Genomic DNA, 21060 nt, shown 5'->3' with positions numbered 1-21060 from the left:
GGATAATGAGTTCTTACAGAGTTTCCCTAGTTATGGAGAGGAAATTATTAGTAACTTAAGACAGAAATAAAGAAATCATCTAATTAATGTATTCAGAGATGAATCTTAATGTCCAATTATTCTCTTGATTTGACACAACCTAGTAACAACATAACATAGTCAGCAACATTGTATTAGTGTTGGAAGAATTAGAGGGAAGGTAGCCAAGCTGGGGGAGGGAGAGGTTTTTTTAATTCTTTTTTTTCTTTTTCTCACATAGGATGAGTGAATCTCCAGCTTAGGTTTATCATATTAAAAAAAGAAAAACAAGTAACCCCACAGAATTAACCTAAAAACCATATTGTGCTGAATATCAGAATAATATTATAATTAAAGCTTATAAGATATAATCAAAGGTCTGTCTGTTCAATTCCTTAAATATTAACAAGTGATTCTTCTATCATTCAACATAGTCTCTTAGTTCAGATCTATTGATTGACTTAACCAATGTCTATTTAAAATGTATAATTTCCATATTTTGTAATTGGTCCAATACTAAATGATATTCACACAGAGTAAGAAGTTAAAGGGCCAATATTATTATGTCCATATTCATATTTCCATTTCTTGAAGAGATGAAAATTCAGGAAGATTTTAAAAAATATTTTAGTAATTTTTATTAAGTAATACACAGTGGTAATAAAATATTGAGTATATAAATGTATTACAGTACAAATCTGTACCAGTCTCTAACTTCCAGTCTCCCAGTTCTTCTCCACAAAAAAAAGAAAAAAGAAAAAAATCTGTCTCTAATTGTTTTAAGTTATTTCAAAATTAAAAGGTCTTATCTTTTAAATATTAATAATTTATAAAATGCAAGTCATAAGTGATAACTGGTTATATTTTAAGATCATTTAACCACATCTCACTTTCCCTCATAAAACATTATAAAATTAAATAAATGTGTTAAGAGAATAAACTTCAGTACTGTTTTAAACTTTTTACAAAGGTAAGCAGGTTATTTTTACATTCAGCAAAGTCTCATTTTTCTAGGATATAGTCTCAAACTGCTTTGTTCGATGATCCTCCTTTGTAGTATCTTTTTTTTTTGAACACTTCTAAATGATACTTTCTTTCACACTACTGAAGTTTTCTATCCACTTCACCCCATCAGTCAGTTCAAGGCTGTTGTTTTTTGTAGTGTGCAGTTCTAATTTGACTACCTGCAGTCACAGGTGTGTTTGAAATGACTGATATGTAAGTAAATGTCTGAATAGTCTGTGATTCTGTAAAGAAATTGCATTGCAATATATATACAAGAGCCCATTCAAGGGACTGGTTTAGATACCATGAATTACAATCTCATTTCAAACTAAGTATAAGAAATGGAATCTGACTTCAAGAAACATAGAGTCTAATTGAAGAGATACCATACATGCTGATGACACGCATACGGCATTGTTATTAGTATTCACTGAACAACCGAAATGCAAAAATTTAAAAGAGAGAAAATGACCACTATGGGCAAATTGTCAAGAAGTGTTTTTTGGGGTTTTTTAAATTTCTTTTTGTTTTTTTTTTTGGTTTGTTTTGGTTTTTTAGGAAAACAGTGTCTAGACTGGCCTCAAAATATGTGTAAGGTTAGAACATATATTTTTTAAAAGATAGAATAATGTACCCAGAGGCATGAGGATAGAGATCTGAAAGGCTTCTAGAAGGCTGTGTAAAGGACAGTGAGCAAGCAGTATGTCTGAAGTACAAAATTAATACATTGGAGGTAATGAGAAATCAGGTTAGAAAAGCAATTTGGGAAAGCCAAGTTAAAGAGTTTAGCCATTATGTGTCAGCAAGGTACAGCTAGGGATGAGTTTTTAGGAGAAATGACATGATAAGAAATTATGTTTTATGAAGGTTAGCCTGGGGGGTTCATTTTCTTCTGTTCATTCATACTTCCATTTATTCAACAAATGTTGATTCGGGCTCTGAAATATCTAGGCATTGTACTATAAACAGAAGCAAAGAAAGTAAGATGTTCCCCATCCTCAAGGTGCTTTTTATTCTAGAGGCAGAAATAAAAGAGTACGTGCCATTTATTGTGACTTGTGGAACAGTGCAGCACCGTCCTGGAAGGAAGACTTCCGGATAATACGTGTGATCAGGGGAAAAAGTCCTGGCGGAGCAGCTCTGGAACTGAAACTTGAGACTCAGCTGCCTGTCCTTCTGACAATTCTGGGAGTATTACAGGTTTCTCAGAGGCTTCAAGGAAGGAAGCTCTGTTGCCTGTGACAGGGACCTCACCAAGATACCCTGAAAAAAGCAGTCGCTTTCTCTGTTCTCCTCTCTTCTTCCTGCTTCCTTATATAACCACCCAAATAAACTCCCTGAGACCAAGTCCTTTTCTCAGGCTCTGCTTTTAGTAGAACCTGAATAGAGACAAAAATCTCTCAGAGTGAGTGTAGAGACATGGATAGCGGTGATGAGAGGGCTCACGGTGGATGGAAAAGGATAGCTGTTTTTCAAACTAGAGAGAGCTTTGCATGCCACGCCAAACATCGAATTTTATCCAAAAAGTTACAGGGAATCATTGAATGGGTTGAAATAAGATAGTAACACCATCAAGATTTTTGTTTGAAAAGACCTCCTGGCAGCAGTGTGAGAAGTATGAATTGCAACATCCTAGACAGAAAACTGAGGGCTGATCTGGAGGCATACTGTGACCCAAGCAAGGTATTTTGAGTGCTAATTAAGGAATTAGCTGTAGGGATGAAGATGAGAAGTGAAAACAATCTGCTTTTAGTGCTTGGTTGGATGTGTGGAGCTGAGAGAGGAGGGAGTTTCTGATTTGGGACAATGGCTGAGCAGCAACATTCTTTATCCAGGGATAGAATACAGGAGCAGCAGGTTGTGGGGAGCGGGTGGGATGAGCTTATTTTTCAGCATGTTAATATAAGGGCTTGGGGTAAAATTCACATGGAGAGATAGGTAGGCAGTTTTTTATTTGTTGGTTGGGGTTTGGATTGCAGATATGGACATATGTTGAACTGGTTTGTGTTAGGCCCTGAGACAGGTTCTTCCAAATATTACTTCACTTTCCCTTCATAGAGAACCTAATACATGAAGATTATTTTCATAACTTTGCATTTGAGGAAATAGATTCAGAGAGGTCGTTTAATTTGTTTAGTGTCACACAGCAAGTGAGGAGTGGTGATAGAATTTGAACCCAGGTCTGACAGCCTGAATAATGTTTTTACACCACACCACTCAGCCTCCAGCACACTGCCAACACCAGCATCTCCATCTTGAACTGGCTGATGGTTGTACAGCTATAGTTTTCAACTAGAGCAGATGTTAAAGGTAATAGGACCCACAGGGCTCACACATGAACCATGAACAGTTTAACATCATACAAAACCATGGAGCTAATCTATTCCACTACCTGCAGTGCTACTCACTCTTCATATTGGTGTCACATTGCTTTCAGTGGTTCTGCCTGATATGTACAGTGTCCTTATGTGAAATATTATCTTTGTGAGCTTATAAAGCATGTCACCTGTTATAATTAAAAGCAGGGAAGGAATAAAGTGCTCCTCTTAAGTAATACACTCAAGATCAACAGGATGAAGGGAGGTAAAAGATACGTGTTTAACAGCACAAAGTGGTAGTTGTTATTGTCACTGGAATGCTTCACAGAAAAGATGCACTCCGAGGAGAAAAAGGGATCCTGTGCATGTTCGAGGAAAGGCAGTTCCAGGCATGGAGTGATGACCTGAGAGAACAGACATACAGCTCCAAGTGGGCAAAGATTCAAGGCCATGGTTGTACAGAAAAGCTAAGATATAATTGTACTAAGGATCAAGGCTTAATAAGCAATAGAGAGAAAAAATAAATATAAACAGAAAAATTGATTATATGTTACCTATATGTGGTATGAACCTACATGTGTGTTTACATATATTCTTACTGGGGAGAGCTTATATTACTAAACACAGTCTTCCAAAGATAAAATAAGAAAATATTCAGATTGGAAGAGATGTGGGAGAGCAACCTACATCCCAAGCCTTACGTCAACCCTCATTCTGCAAAAGAAGAAGTAAACGGAAAGGCTAAGTGATTTTTTTTCAAGATTTAAATCCACAAATGAGCTGGACATTTATTAAACATTTGTTTTTCTAACATTATGGTACACTGAGGATTTTATTATAAATATGATAACGACCCTTCCTTCAATCATCTTATAATATACAATTCTATCTTCAAAGATAGTCTTCAAATATTCATGAAACAATAGGGTTGCTAAAGAGATGTAGCAAGATCCGTGGAATTTGTAAGATTTGCATTAAGTTTTGTTGTTAGGGTTTTTAATCAATCACGTGAAGTTATTAGTCCATGGCTTAATCTTCCTGGCCATAAACCAAAAGGATAAATATGTATGGAACCTATGAAGTTCTATGGAATAATATCTCTCTTACATGGCAGTATCCCCTTATATTGTAATCATTTTGGGTATATAACAAGATACTATTAGTTGAAAAGGTTTTAATTTCTTCAAACAGCTGGTGGTTCTCAAGCTTTAGGGAACACCAGAAGCACCTGGAGTGCTTGTTAAAACACAGATCGCTGGGCTGTACCCCAGTGTTCGTGATTCAGGAGGTCTGGGAAGGGCCTAGAAAGGCTACACAGCTCACAAGTTCCCGGTTTTGCCGATGCTATTTGTGCAGAGACCCTGATTGGAGAACCACCGCACGAATTAAACCATGAACAACTTGTGGGCAGAACCCGTGTTTCACTCACTTCTGTATGCTTAGTGTCTACCATATAGTAGACTGCCAACAAATGTTCATAGGAATGAGTGAATGACTAAATGACTATATAAATGATGTAGCTAAAAATGTTAGCTAATTTGGACTATTAACTGCCCAGCTCGAGAGTCTTCCTGTTCCTCCCACTTACAAGGAAATTAATAAATCCAGAAAATATTAAGTAATTGCTGTCCCATTTGCTGAAAATGGAAAAGCTGAACTCTGTGTTGTCATGGATACAGTATTCTATTTTCAGTACTAGTCCTGTCCTGCTTGTTAATGACTGTTACAGTAACCAATAGGAAAATAACACTTCACTCACCACATTTCATTAAATTTAACACCTCATATTAAGCTTAATGGGACAATAAGAACAAAGTTCTGCTTGCCAATTGTTTACAGAATTCTACCATTGCCCTGTAGTTAGTGACTTACACAGCATAAATCTTTATGAACAGCTCCCCGAATAAAAAGGAGATAGGAAAATAAAAGCTTTCTATTTGACTTAATAATAATGACCTCTGGGCTGGACATTTCCTGACATTTAACCAATGGTTGAATTAAAAGATTCTACCATCTTTAATTCAGGGTCTCTGCTTCCACCACAGATTATTACCTTGCAGGAAATGCCCTTACTTTCGAACATTATAAATTTTATAGAAAAAAAGCAAAATAATATGAATCCTGAGCACTCGGGCCTTCACATCCTCACATTGTAATGGTAAAGGCAAAATATGGGTGGAGAATAGGCAAAATCACTTTATTTGGATAAAATCCTTCCTAGTTTGATCTTGATGCCAATCACAATGAAATAACCTCCATCATTGCAACCTGGAGTCGTGTTACTTTATTTCCTAGGAAAATTCCACTGTGAGGGTAAAGAGCTTTATAATGGATCAGGAGGGGACAGATTATAAACAAACAGTTCAGGCTCCAGAATAAAAAGAAAAAGGCTAATTAAATGCATTTAATGATGCCCACATCTGAGCAAAAGATCAAGGAAATATTGGAAAATATAACATCATTTAGAAGTCAAGGGAAATAAATGGGGAAGGAGAAAAGGACAGATAACTCAGAGGGACTGAATAAATCTCAGATAGGATATAAAAGACTGGAAACAGATGTTTATATTAAACTGCCAATGGAGTGATGAAACCATACAGATTGCGGTACCAATTTAACTGGAAAAAGCTATGGTGAGCAGACAGAGATTTGAGTTGGAGCTCTATTTTCCACCAGTCAGCTAAGGAGGTGACTGCTGCCGCTACTGCTAATGATGAATACCATATGCTAGCAAGAGACAAGCCAGTGTGCTCTGCTGTGTGTGCTGGTTTGGGAAGATATGTGTAATTTTCTTTATCTGATACAAAATTAGTGCAACTTCAAATAACTGCACGCAGAATGCCTGAAGAGGAGCCCATACTGCCTCTCAATGAAAAAGTCAAGAGTGAGTCATTTAAAAAATGTTTCATTTCGATTCAGTAACTCAGATAAAGTAGGTTTACCTGATTTAGCCATGATATTCTCCTAGTTTACTGTGATACTTTTACAATGGAGAGGAAGCCTGCAACAGAATCACCACATAGTCAAGTAGTCAACATGGTATTAAAAAAACAACAAACTTGCTGCTTACAGTATTCTTTAAATGAGTGTATAGGTGTCTCCGTATATATAACAGTTTACTTCCTGTAGCAGCAAGGAAAGCATCCAAACCTTGTGCACTAGTCATAAATTTCACTTCATATTGAAAAAATATCAACTCCCTGGTTTACAAAAAGCAATCTTCAAAAAAATACTGGAATTGGCAATTTGGGGTTTGTTTGTTGTTTTCTTTAAGGGAACATTGTGGTCCACATGCAAGGTTAAAATAAACAAACGGTGACGGTTGAAGGGAAAAAAAAGGATAACTAAGAGAAATGGTGTATAAGTGATCTTGTTCTCTCTTTTGAAGGCAGCTATAATTGCCTTAATTCTGAGGCAAACACGTAGTTATCTGATCAATTCAACAGGGGAAAAGAAAAGCAAAAGGAAGAAAAGAAAACCTTGGTTATTTCCTTTCATGTTTGACATGACTGCCAATCTGAATTTTTTGTGCCTCCATCATTATATTAATGTTGTATAGACGTGGTCTAAATGTTCTTTTTTTTTTCCTCCAGAATTCATTAAAATATGGAGAGGAGAAAGGGAGAGCCACAGAATAACTTTAAAAATATTTTGGTAGTCCTCATTAAAAAGAGTTTAAGTACTTGGATTTTATTTTATTACATGGTAATAAAATTCAGCCAGAGGAGAGATGTTCAATCTGGAACTCAAAGGCCAAATATAAGTGCCGCTAAGTCATAACCACTGAGCCTTTGACCGAGTAGACTTGGAGCTGAGGAAGGCTGTTGCCCCAGAAAAACCATCTGTGCTATTTAAGCTACTACTTTAATAAAAAAAAAATAAAAAAAAAAGATTTCTGCCTTACCAGCTGAAATTCCTTTTACACTCATTATTATGGAAAGGAAAAAAATGACAGAATGTGAATCTCTTAACAAATATTATCAGATAAACAAATAAATATTATAATATGCTTACTAATCTAATTCTGTTCTGAAAAGTGAAATTTTAAAAGAAGACAATGTAACAAGAAAACTGAGGGAAAGAGGAAAAAACCTGAGGAAAAGTAACTACTAGTAGGGACATTATGCTGCCTTTCAAGCTACTGTCATTTCATTCCCTCCTCTAGGCCGGGGACTTACTTTCCCTGCTAAAATGGTATTTGGATCTCTAATATCAAGGGCAAACATGTATTATTTGATGGCATTCCACACTTGTCTGGGAAGATTTACACCACCTGACTCTCTCTCCTGCTCCTGGTCTAATGCTGTCCTGCATCACAGGCCTAACGGTGCAGCTCCTCCAGGAGACTGCCTGGCCAATCCCAGCGCTCTGGTGAGCAAGTGGGAGCTCACCTACAGATCATTCCAGAGTCATGAATCCCACTGAAATTCCCAGCAAAGCTTTGTATTCCTTGCTAAGAAGAGCAACTGCTCTCTCTGGAAAACTTGCAGATGCTTCCTGAACTAACAAGCGGCCTGGGGCTAGCCTGAGGAAGGCGGACAGACACCAAACTCTGCTCCGTCCCCCGCTAACCTGCTTGAGGTCCAAGAATCAACAATGAACCAGCAAGCATGGAAAGAAATTAGAATTGTAGAAGTGCCAAAGGTGTCCCTTGGAGCAGTGTGAATATTGTGTTGTCATGTAAAAGAGCCCTTGAAAGATAAAGGAGCTAAGTCCAATTATTTTACCGGTTCCATGTTCATCTGAATCACTGTCTAACTTCAGACTTGCAGTGATATCATAGTGTCTGCAGTAATTAATTCACCTCTTACTTCCAAAAACACATTGGAAAATTAATTCCCAATACTAAAATGAATTTGGCAGCAGAACACTTTACAATTTTGCCAGTTACCTGCCAATCGTTTTGAAATGTTATCTTGGGTAAAATGTAGTCTTGTATCTTCCCTACAGATGCAGTCTGTCTGATTCGGGGGCTTTATTTCTCATTACATTAAAGAAAACATACCCTTTTTGATGTTTTTATAAAGGAATACAAATTATCTTTCATAAACATTTATACAGATGCAAAAATATACTTTAACTACAAAAACAACAATACTAATTTTCAACTACAAATAAGCAAGGATAAACATTATACTTACAGGAAAACCAATTAAAATTAAACCTCACAAATAAGTTGGAGATAAACTTTAGTGTTATTGCATATTTTTTTATTGTGGTTTATCATGGGAGGGACCTATGTAATAATTTAATCTCAGTTTAAGGACAGCCCAGACTGCAGTGAATTGCTCTAACCAGTGAATAAACCCCTGGATTTGTATATTAGAATCTAAGGATGACCATTTAGACACTACCAAAATCTCAGTCTATAATTTGCAGGTCTGTCAGGCAACTAAGGAAACCAATTGAGACGTAAAAACAGTCACAAAGATTTCACTTTAAGCTTTCTTTTTTTTAAACTGATGAGCAAGGCTTCAGAATGCACAAACTCCGAGAGACCCCGGATTCTCTTTGATGGGATCTCATTTGGGCTACTTCATTCCCAAGAAGAGACTATTTATGTGAATATTGCAGGAGAGGGGAAAAAAAGCTGGACACAGCTGGCTCCTCTTTCCTTTGGCAAAGAACAGCAATGGCCTTACCATCCTTCTGTTTATGGCAACACAAACTACTTTATTTGAAAAGTCACTCATTTCTATGATTGCAGTGGACATGTTTTCATCAACAGAGCAGTTCAGGAGGAAAAAATTATTTTATTAGCTAATTTTCCTTTCATGAATTAGGGATTTTTCTCTGCACAGAGAGAAACTTCAAACCCCTCCAGAAATGGATGCATGCCCATGGACTGACTACCACAGATCAAGTTTCCAGTGGGCTAATAACCTGCTCCAGTGAAAACATATTTTTAATTTGCTTTTAGGGTTATTTATTTTTTTATTATTACGCTAAGGGTTTATAATTTAATGTCAAACATAATTTTGCACGAATTATGTGACTGTACTATGATGCAGTAGATAAGCTCAGTGTGCCTGGCTGGCATGATCTCAAACGATGTTTTTGAGAAAATGGATCACCATTTGGCAGGTTGCCATTCCATAAACTGCTTGGTAGAACTTAAAAAGGAAAAAGTTGCAAAGAATTTTCGTGTTTTGCAAAAAAAAAAATATTCCTAGTAATAGTAGAAGCAGGAAAAAAAATTACTCTCATCGTTTTCTACTAGATGGAACATAAATTGTATGAAGGTAATTAAGAAATTAAAAGGTTTCCAATTAAAAATTGCAAAGTCATATTTATTGTAAATTGTCAACCAGCCAAGTGGAATCATATTTTTAAATGAGAATATTTATTTAAAAATATAGTAGTCATCATAGTGTCTCCAAGCTTTATGATCAGACTGGTAAACATGCAGGAGCATCGACAGTGTGCCAAGCATTATGTAGGGAATGAGAGATACACAAATAAAAGCTGTATTGCCATAGTCTCAAGAAGTTCACTGTCTAGTGAAGGAGACGAGCAGAGATGCCCTGCCAATATAATGCAGTAAGTGCTATAATGCAGTTATGCAGAGGGATCTCTGGAGCATGGATAAGGAGCATCTGGCCAACATTTGGGGATGGGGTAAAAGGTCAGGAAAAGTCTATAAGAGAAGACTGAGGAACAAATTTAGTGTTCCAAGTTGGAAGACAAAGAATCAAGAGAACTGATGTTAAATAAATGATTATCTGTTTATATATCTGTCCACAAATTTAAATAAATATAAATAGAACATTTGTATGTCATCAAGCCATGTTCACATGCTTTAGCTGATCTGATCCTCACTTTGACCCTGTAAGTTTAAAGATGGAGGGTATGAGTATCCTCACTCTACTGGTAAGGAAAACAAAGCCCAGAACAGTTACATGACCAGCCCCAGGTCACGCAGGTAAGAATGACAGGAGCAAACCACAAGGCTCCTGACTTCCAGCCCAGCTGTCCTTCTTGTGTACACCACTCTGCCATCATCCTGTTCGTTTATCATATCATCACTAACAAAACCACAACTAAACCTTTAGGCATAGGCAATGCAATTAAAGAATAATGTGAAATGCCATTTGGGGCCTTTCCAATTAGAACAAAAACTTCATCAAATTAACATAATTAATAAGAATCCCATATATATTTTAAATGTCATGCTTTTATCAACCACAAATTCTAAATCAAATCATACAGGACATGAAATCAAAATTCATCTGTGTCTCCACACTATCAAGTACAAACATTTTGGCAGCTAAGTAAGTGAAAAGTTTGAGGAGTTAAAGCATTCCACTGTGCAACCGGCCTCCTGGACATAGTACCATGTGAGTTACCTAAATGATTATAGGAAAATTGCTGTGATGTTGGTTGGGCTGCTGGGTTCACTGATCTGATTTTGCCATTATGGTAAGTGAAATAATTGAATTGTGAAACTCTCATGAATTCTTTTTTTTTGTTTGTAAATTCATTTGTCCTTGTAGCAATCTTTAGTAGTGGACAGTTCTACTCTTGAGTTTCCACTCTTGCTTCAAAATATTTATTTTAGACAGTATAATAGGTGTGAATCCTGGACTAGACAGAGCATTGACCTGACCTGGAATGACACGATTAGTTGGGGTTCTTTTATTATTGAAGAGTTTTATATCAGATATAGGATGGTCCAAATCAATCCTCAATCCTACAGGAAGACATTCAGAGTGACAAAACATTTGCTTTTAAAATGTGTGGGGAAAAAAAAAAGAATTTTCTCTCTATGCAGAACCACAGAGTTAGCTCCTACAATAATGACTTTTTCCTATTGGTTGTCCACTCAGATTACTTAGGTAATCTATTGCAACTCCTCTTAATATTTTCTAGTTTCCTCTATCCTTGTCACGCAAAAAACCAGACTCCTCCAAAGGCTGCGCATATTAGTCAGGTTAGCTTAGGCTATGCTGCAATAACAAACATGCCCCAGAATCTCACCATAATTCACAGAGTTTTAGTGATTGTTTGTGCTAAGTCCTTTATGGGCCTGGTAATTTCCAACTGACATCTCAGGGATTCAGGATACTTCTATCTTGTGTCAACATTCCACATCCAGGTTACTACATCAGAGGAGAGAGCTGAAGAACCACACACCATCTCACAAATGCTTCTTACGTTTTTACTTTCCCTCCCAACTCACTGACTGGAAGGAGTCAGATGAGATTACTTGACTAATAGAAGGGGAAAGGAATGTGGGAAAACACGTGAATGTTCTGTGAATAGTACATCTCTCTGTCATACTGGGTGTGGTTCTAGTGGCACTTAAACTTCTAACATCCTCAGAAACTCCAACAAAGCCCCTGGTTCAAATATACCAGATTATAGATTATGCATCTAGAGCCAGAGTGAGTATTAAATGCTAAATAATAAAGGAAATAATAATGTTTAAATAGTGATGAAAAATATACAATTGCTTAAAACCAATTAGGTAGAAATGAAACAAATTTTTCAGATATTTTTTATATATTCCTTCACTAAATCTTTATAGAAATCCTGTCTTCTAGGAAAGGAAGGCTCAGAAAGACTCTAAAATTTGCCTGAAGTGATGATTCTACATCTAGGATCTGAACCCAGTTTGATCTTAATCTAATATCCCTGCTCTTGCTACTTTATCATGCTGACTCCCCGGGTGTAATTGATCAGGAAAGTGATTCATATCTGTCTTCAATCCAACTAAATCTACAAACAAACAAACCAAAAAAACCCCCATAAGTAGAAGGTAACTCTAACCCAAGATTCCTGAGTGTCCTGAGAGCAATAAGGTTAGAGCTAAGTTCAAAAGTAACACACTAGCCTATTAATTCAAGAAAGCTAAATGAGGAATGGGAGCTTACCCATAGTGCTAAATAGAAGTGAGAATAAAAGTAGCCAATAGAATACAAAGATTTTTAAATGCAGAAGGAGTTAAAGTTCGACACTTGTAACAAAAAGAATGTAGCACATTGATCAAGAACAGGCTCTGGCATCAGACTGGCCTGGGATGGTTCCTGATTTGTTTAACCTTTCCACACCTCAATTTCCTTCTTCTGTAAAATGGGCACAAGGCCTACCCTGTTAGATTATTATGAAGATTATATCAAAGGATTTGTATTTGAGGCGTTGGTCACAATGTGTGACAATGCCTTTTTCTGGAAGAGGAAAGGTTTTGAAGGGCCTCAAGTCATAATATTTAATGCTATGAATAATAATACCCTAGCCACTGTGAGACTGCTTACAACAGTTTCTTGTGTGATTTATGGGGCTTTTATGTGAATTTCTTGGTTGTGAAGTGGGAGACATATTAAAGAATGTGCAATATGCCATCTGAAACCTCCATGGCACTGAAAACTCATTCTAAATAATGCAATTAATCTGAACTAATGCAAACATACCTTGCAAAGTACGAAAACACACAAAAATTACTAACATAATTTCAATACGACTAGAACAATTTATCTCATTTTCCACTATCTTAAGAAAATTTCCCATTCTATTGTCACAATTGCTGATAACCTTGTAAATCATTAAGATGGACAAAATAACTTATGCCCCAATAAATGACTAAAAATATAGCTTCAGGATATTAATTCAACCCAAATCATCTGTGATTTCAGTGGTTTAGTTTTACATAACTATTCAGCATCTAAATCACAGTTCTTCTACTCTCACAGTGTAAAGAGCCAGGTATAACTGATTTATATTTTCCACTTGTTCAACTCTGTCTTTTTGATATCATGTTAACATGGAAGAAAATGATACAAATGAAGCCAAAATTGGTTGCATAACCTCTCATAAAACCCTAGTGCATCCACCCTAAGTATAGACCTTTTATTTTCAGCAGTTGACTACTTCAGCATTTTTTTCCATTACTATTCAACTCTAGGAATAAGAAATTCGTGCTCATTCATTTTAGGCACTAAAGGGCCAGCAATGGAAAGTGAAATTCACTATTTCTCCTAGGAAGATAGAGCCTGGGCAGTGATGCCATGGCAATTTTCACAGTGAGCTGGGGTACTGAGTTACCTCCAGGTATACTGACAGGAACATGCTTCGTGGTACCGTCAAGACATTTAGCATTCCCTAAACACTTAGTAACCAAGAATGACTTAAAATATAAGTTGCAATGAGAAAAATAAGTCAGGAATAACTCAGTATCGTCAGGGCTGTAAAGAAGACCCTTTCATTACTAAGCATTAACCCTTTTTTTTATAGAGTCAAACACTTTTTTTTCTAAAGACTGGATATGACCCCAACTGTCTTAAATAAGACTAGTATCCATACCATTTGTCTTTTGGAAATAGTATTCATTATAAGAAATTTTCACAGGAAGCACATTTAAGTAGATGTTTCATACAGTCCTCAAGTAAATAAGAATTGTAAAGAGAAACAGTGTGTTACAGGACCAGGGTCAAGAGTCCTGGATTCCAGTAACAGCTCTAGCCATTTTATCAAAGTTGTTTATTCCTCCACACCTCAGCTATACCATCTACAGATAATAAGTTTTCACAAGATGATCCTGTGTATTCCAAGTGAAAACTGAACTGAACTCTCCACTTATATTCAATGCCATTCTTAGACCGGTATGTCTTTCCACCAAGAACAAAATGCTTCCTAAAATATAGTAAACTCTGACCATATACAGCCTATTTAAAAATCTAAAAGAGACCTATATCTTGGATAAAACAGAATTACACAATATGAATGAATGGATTATTATCTAACATCACATAGAGAGAGCCACTTTGGGCCTAATATGTCTAATCATGCATGGTAAATTCATCCAATCACTTTAAATAGAGGTATTTAAATCTGTGTTTGGGTGGGGGTAGGGGGGAACTTTGTGTGAGCCACAGGGAACCAGAATAATTTAAGACCTAACAACAACTCTAATTGTATTGGGTATTTCTTGAATCCTTACTAAATGTCAGGTGGTGTGTTAAGAAATTTGTAGGCATTATAACATATAATCCTCTCAACAACCTTAGTTAGTAGATAATGTTAATCATATCTGACAAGGAAAAAATGACTCTAGACTTTTTTCTCTTAGGTTGCATTATTGGTATATGTCAGAGATAGCACTTGAACACATTTCTGTCCAACTCCAAAGCCTATATTCTTAACTACTGCTTTATATATAACGTTCCTGTTGGAACCATCCTCTGAATCTTCTAGTAGAGTCTAGAAAGACTATTTTGGAAGCATATGGTAGGAAGGAATATGTATAATTCTGTTGCTTAGGCAAAGGTTATTTTAATAGCCATCCACCTTAAACCAGTATTCTATTTCTTATTTTGAAAGTAAGAGTTTCATTATTTAATAAAAAGGGACTAATTCATTAAAAGATACTGAAAGTAAGATGCATAAAAGTGATACATCTCTCTTACAGATTTAACATAACTATTCCAAGCTTAGACAGATTTGCATATAGTTCAAGTTTCAGATTACTGTCATAATCTTCAACTGCCTTGCAAGGAGGTAGATTTAAAACAAGAGCTCTGACAGATGTTTCTGCCTTGTTAAATTTTGCCAATAGGTAAACACATATCTACATTCATCACCAAAGTAAAACTTTTTGGAGCAAAAAGCTTCTGTCTCCTAAATTTCTTTTTCACAGTATGCCCCTTTACCAATTCTACTATATAACCCACAAATCTAATCAAGAATGTTTGAGCCAGCAAAAGAACTGTGCAAATAAATTTTTATCCCAGTTTTCTCTCACAAATATAGACACTATTTCTTTGCTATGTAGTCAGATAATTCTTTTCCTTTAAAAAAAAAGTTTTGAATTCTAGAAATGTTCACAAGCTAATTATACCCAAGCTTTCAATTAGCTCAACTAGGATTTCATCATCACAGGAAACACAACTGTACCTCTTGTGGCTCATAATGGTAATGGTAGGCTTCTGCATCGTTGCTTTGACAATCTGCCACTGATTCTTGTGGTCTTCATCTTGGTCTCTAAACACTTAAAAACAGCTGGAAATCTTGATGGAGAATTACATTCTCACTTGCTGGTCCTTGAGCTTCTTAACAACCTAAACTATTGTCATAATGATGTGGCCATGCCCTTGGGCTTCAATCAGATATATCCACCACAGTCCATGGTTGGAACTTCTTAGTATGGTCCTGAAATATTTATCCAATCTGGAAACCTCTGAGAAGAAATGTGTCATTTAAATATATTTGCTTTCATCTAGCAACAGATATTTATAAACAATGGGAGTTAGGAAAATTAGCACCAGCAACCAACACAATAATAGGCATGTGATATTTTTAAAATGAGTATTTTCTTGAACCCACACCTTGAGAATTGCCTAACTTAGTGAGAATACGTGACATTATTATAGTTACAGCATTAAAAAATAAAATTGCATTAAAGAATATAATATGAGCAAACACAAGTGAGGGAAATAGTAAAAAAAAAAAAAGAAAAGAAAAGAAAAGTAAAAAGGAGATAATTTGAGAAGCTGTGAAAAAAACTGGAAAAACAAAAAAATCCCCAATTTAGATAAACAGCAATGAAAACAAGAAGAAAGGAATGAAAAAAAGAAAACTATCATATATGGTAAAGATTGTAGATTATTATTGCACTCTGTTGAGTTGAATTACAGCATTATAATACCAGGATAAAATGTGAGTGGGCTACAGCTATATGATTCAGTGAAAAAAAAAAAGGCCAAGATCATTATGTGAGTTTCAAAATATGGGGTACAACTTGTAGGTTGTGGGTCATTTTTGGCTGAGTGAGGTTGTCTAACCCTATCAAAGATGGAAATAGCAAAGGTTATAAAGCACACATTTTCAAAAAATAAAATACAAATGTCATTGCTATTTTGGGAATTCACTGTTAGACTATTGTTGCTTTTATAAATCATTGTTGACCTCTGAACCTTTTTTATATATGTCCAGAAGCAAATCCATACAGTATTTGTTGATTTTGCTAAAATGCTGTTGGTGGTAAAGAAAGGTAATGATATTAATAACCAAAGATTATACTCTTCATAAAAATGTTGAATTAACAAAGGTATTGTTACATTTCCTGCAAAACAGCAGATATTCTCTTGACTTCTGATTCACAGATGATTTTCATCTCAATTCCATGTAAGAATCTTTAGTCACAGAGTCCCAGTAGTGCTAATGAGAACTGAACAACTATACTAGGCTCATCAAGTCAAGAGCTTACTCCCTTTAATGCAGCTCTAAATAGAGTCAAGCCATTATCATTTCTAGTACATTGACAAACCTGTGATTATCGGTATTGCAGACCACATGATTATTATTGTATGATTAAAAAATAAACTGTTCACATATTTTTACATTGTCATTAGAACTGAACTAATAAAAACTTACATCAATGAGAAGTAGAAATTATTTATTTAATATTTGATGTGTTAAAAATCAGCAAAAACAAACCATTCTGTTTTTTAGATGCCTTTTTAGTAATACCGGGTGTGAAACCATTGAGTTTCACACATTATCTTTCCATTTTAGGCACCTAATAGCATTTATTGCTCTAGCAAAACACATCATTGAATCTTTCCTCTTCCAGAAGTACAGATGCTAGTAAGAAATGGTAATGTATCAAAAATAATAAAAATGAGAGGGAGGGGGCTACATTATCATAGAGCATAGCCTGAATCCTATAAGAAAAACTGCGAATATATGGGTGAATGGGGAAAGTACAGTAAAATTTAGGAAGGAAAACAGCTTATAGAGAACACTGTGAAGACAAGACTTCTGATCATTGTCTACAGCCATTAAACGACGAGATGGTACAGTCTACCAAAGTTATTCTAGCACAAGAACACAAAACTTGCTTCTCCTCTTAGATGAGGAAGATGAGGAAGACAGTGATTTTTTGCACTAGCTTTTGTAGCCTCTAATCACAGTATCAAAATGTACTCAAAGCATTTATCCCCTAAAATTAGAACAGCAGTGACTAATCAAAATGGATTTTTTTTCTATGCAATTTATGGGTATAAGCCAAAAAGAAAAAGCCTTTCTCTATCTTGGTCTTGACTGCCCAGAGTTAATGCCCTCTACAAATGGAAAGCCAAAAGTGGCCAAAGATGGCAAAGTAGTCCACCTCACAAGCAGTATTATCACACACAAAAATTATGTTAATGTCCTCAGGCCTACTTCTTTTCCATAGGGTATGCATAAGAAAGGCATGGATAATATCAGATTATTTCCCCCTCTTTTTTTTTCTCCTTAAGAAAATGACACTTACCTACCCCACCTCTAATGTCCTTGGTCCCATCACTCTCTCGTCTGACCTTATTTTAACATCTTCAATGACCTCTTCACTACCAGGTCCTCCAGTCTGTCTAAAAACATCTTCACATGGACATTATCTTAAAAAGAAAAAATAACTTTTCATTTCACTTTTTATTAAACATTCATTCTATTTTTTGAAAGGGTAAACTGTGTTCTCAAAGCAGATGCAGTATTACATTGAACTAATCTAGATGTGTGTTTTGCTCCTTCCAGACAGCAAGCTGCTTGAGAGAAAGGCCTAGGTCCTGCCAGTCTTTGTGTCTCCAGCAGCTAGAACAGTTCCTCATCACAGCCGGTACATGAACTCAGTTGAACCTGTTACCCACTTATTTCTTATCCTTTCAAAATATGGCTTCTGCTCCCACAACTCTGCTGAAGGTCAACAAATCAAACAGCCCTTTCTCTTCTGCTACACGCTTCAACCTGTTGGCAGCACTGAACAGTGTACAAGCATGGACTTTGGAGTTGAACAGACCTGAGCTCAAACTGCAGCTCAGTTGCTTGCCAGCTGCATAATCTTGGCCATGCTACCTTACCTCTCTGAACATCAATTTATTCCTTTGTAAACTGATGTAAGAATGTGCCTCTCATAGGATGCCTGGGGAGATTAAAAAAATCTTGTGTACCTTCAGATCTGATATACCACTAGTACTCAGTGTGTGTTGGTTCTTTATCCCCTTCCATTATCCCCTTCATTTTCTGTTTTCCACGATGCTACAGCCTACGACAGGCCTCCTTTCCCATAGCTATACTCTTTGTCACTTCTTACACTCCCCCATGACTGTTCTCCCATTAATGTGGACTCTGAAGATCTATCTTTATTCCTTATTGTTTCATTCCTTATTTCCTACTCCTTAATAGGAAATATTCAAATATTCAAATGCAAACTTTGAACTATAACCTTTACCTCTGAACTGCCCTTTCCTCTGCTTAGTTAACTTCATATCTCTCTCCAGCCTCCCTGTCTCATGATCTCCCCCAGCAGGCAAGCCGTCTGCTGGAAGCTCATAGGCTCAAATACCGCATTTCCCATTCAAAATAGTCCACTGTCTCTACTCTCCCAATATATTACGTGTCCCCTTGTGTTTCCCATTTTGGTAATGAGACCACCACTTAAAGAGTCAAACAAGCCAGAAATCTGGGTACCTTCCCTGACCACCCCCCACCTCCTACAGAACAAATCAGATAAGTCTTCCCTAACGGAACAACTTTACGTAGCCTAAATGCCTACAGTGACGTCTCTTGTTTTCTTTCTTCCAGTGTGTGACTGATAGAGCCAGGTGATCCACAACTTCTCTTTCACCAACTCTGATCATCATTTTTGCTACTGCCTGGGTGCTATTATCCACAGTGCCTCAATCAGAACCCTCCATAGCCTGCTCCTTATTTGTCATTCCAGCCTCATTTTCTACAACTTCCGTAGATTCATCTCATACTTTAACCAAATTGAGCTAGTCTCAGCACTTCATTAATGACTCCAAATATTCCTGCCTTCCTCTTCTTATCCCATGCCCTCTTGAATCTCCGCCCTCCAGTTCCTATGTTTACACATCGTAGAAATCCCACCAGGCTGGATATCAATGTCCTCTCTCCATGAAGACTTCCTTAGGTTTCAGTTCAGAGTGTCTTTCCCTCTTGTAAGTAGTAAGACAGTTCAGCGCTTTCTCTCTCGGAGTACTTACTGTTGTCTAGCAAATAATGGTTATTCTTGTATATTCATCTTCTAGCCAGCTAACTTGCACATCCTTCCCTCTACCCAAAGCTTTTCTGGCGAGTCCCTATCACCTGCCTCCTTGATAACCAGGAGAAGAACTTTAAGTGGCTTAAAAATATCCAGACAACCAAGTATATTAAATAAGCAATTTTAAATATATATGCAAAATTAATTCAGTGAACTTTACAAGAGACAGCTGAGCATCTCCTACAAAGAAAGTTGCTCTTGCAGAGTCAAAGCTTTGCAAGGTAAAATTCCAGGATCTCAGCTGTGTTCTCAGTGGCAAAGATTGCTGGAAATCTGACCACCAAATAAGTGGAGAGTTACCGTATAACCAAAAGCTTCTTGCCAAAGATTTATAATTAGCAACAGAATCAACTGGCATTACTAAACTATATTTCATTTTCTTTAATCTCCTTTTCCTCCCTTTTGTTTTCCTCTGCCCTGTCTGTGACTGATAGAGCCAGATGATCAATAATCTCTCTTTCACCAACTCTGATCATCATCTTTGCTCCTGCCTAGATGCTATTATTCACTTTAATACATTAATCCTTTGGTTGAAATTCTTAAACCACGGTTCTTTATTGAAGGGCCATCTTGGCATCCATGTGCTGATAGCAGCTTGTCTGGTTCAAAAAAAAAAAAATTAAATCTGAATGAAGCCTCTCTCTCCCCCAAAAGATCTTAACTGACGAGAGAAAGAGTAAGATACAGAAATATTTCAGCTCATTGACACCATTGAAGATACGGAAAGAAAATGAATCTTTTTACATCAATTACAGAAGAGGAACGTTTTACCTCGTGATTACAATGGGATGTCAACATGTCATTTAACGACAAAGTGCTGAGATATAGTATGGCATTTTATTGAGTCTTACTCTCGTTATCATCACAATGGGAAATAGAACACACACGGTACTGGTTAGCCGACCAAACCTTTGTATGATTGCTGTAACCTTTGGTGGAGCCCAGTGATTTTTGTTCCTTTTCAGAAAGACATTACAGTGACAGTGTGGCAGGCCATTTTTTCCACCACACACACTAAAAGTAGTGTGCGTGCAGCGGAACCCTGCCAAAGCACGTTGCATTCATACAAAGATCCATACAGATCTTAATCATAAAATAATCCATTCTGTACTCTGTTTTTATGACATTTATATGAATCTGGCCACAGCCTCATCAAGCGGTTCACAGAGGAAAATTGTTCTATTTATGTGGTCGAGACAGGGTGGACTTGATTTTCAAGCAAAGAGAAAAAGAAATACCCAATTTTTTGTAGTTGCAAATCTGGAACTCAGTAGAACTATTTTACACCGTTTTGTAAGTATACTTGTAACAGAGATCAGAAGAGAAGATATCCTCTTTCTCTGTCCCCCGTCAGTAGTAAAGTCATATACTGATATTTCTGAAACAGAGAGACTGAGTGAAGACACCTGGAAATAGTTTTCTCCTTTTCTATTTAATGGCAAAAGGCAAAGAAATGGATGTGTGGGTGAAAGTAGAAAGAAAACTTTCCAATGTGCATTTGCTTTAATTTATTCTTGCCCCTGCATGGTAAGAACTAATAATTTTTAAATTAATTTCCTTAACTTTTACTTCCTTAACTTGTACTCCTTCAAGCATGTCAGTGTTCACACACTCGAAAAATAGGTATGACCTCTGAAAATTTGCAAAAACTCAGCTGCCCTTTCTCTCAGGTGTGGGATGATG

At 36.5% G+C, this 21060-nt stretch overlaps 1 long non-coding RNA gene across 4 annotated transcripts in view; it reads right to left on the bottom strand.

The window, feature by feature from the left end:
* LOC107034178 (uncharacterized) overlaps positions 1-21060 on the bottom strand; it is a 561724-nt gene that overhangs the window by 362497 nt on the left and 178167 nt on the right. Inside the window, exons 3-4 of one of the 4 annotated variants that reach the window (XR_012072565.1) lie at positions 17590-17713; positions 15231-15513 (exon numbers count right to left, since the gene is read on the bottom strand). The exons of the other annotated variants lie outside the window; for them this stretch is intronic. This is a non-coding gene — a long non-coding RNA (uncharacterized lncRNA). The remainder of the gene's footprint in view (positions 1-15230; positions 15514-17589; positions 17714-21060) is intronic. 4 annotated transcript variants of the gene reach the window in all.

This window comes from Vicugna pacos, chromosome 5 (assembly GCF_048564905.1).
Source record: "Vicugna pacos chromosome 5, VicPac4, whole genome shotgun sequence".
Taxonomy (NCBI): domain Eukaryota; kingdom Metazoa; phylum Chordata; class Mammalia; order Artiodactyla; family Camelidae; genus Vicugna; species Vicugna pacos.
The sequence above is the reverse complement of the archived record's forward strand: the minus strand, read 5'-3'. Positions and strand labels throughout refer to the sequence as shown.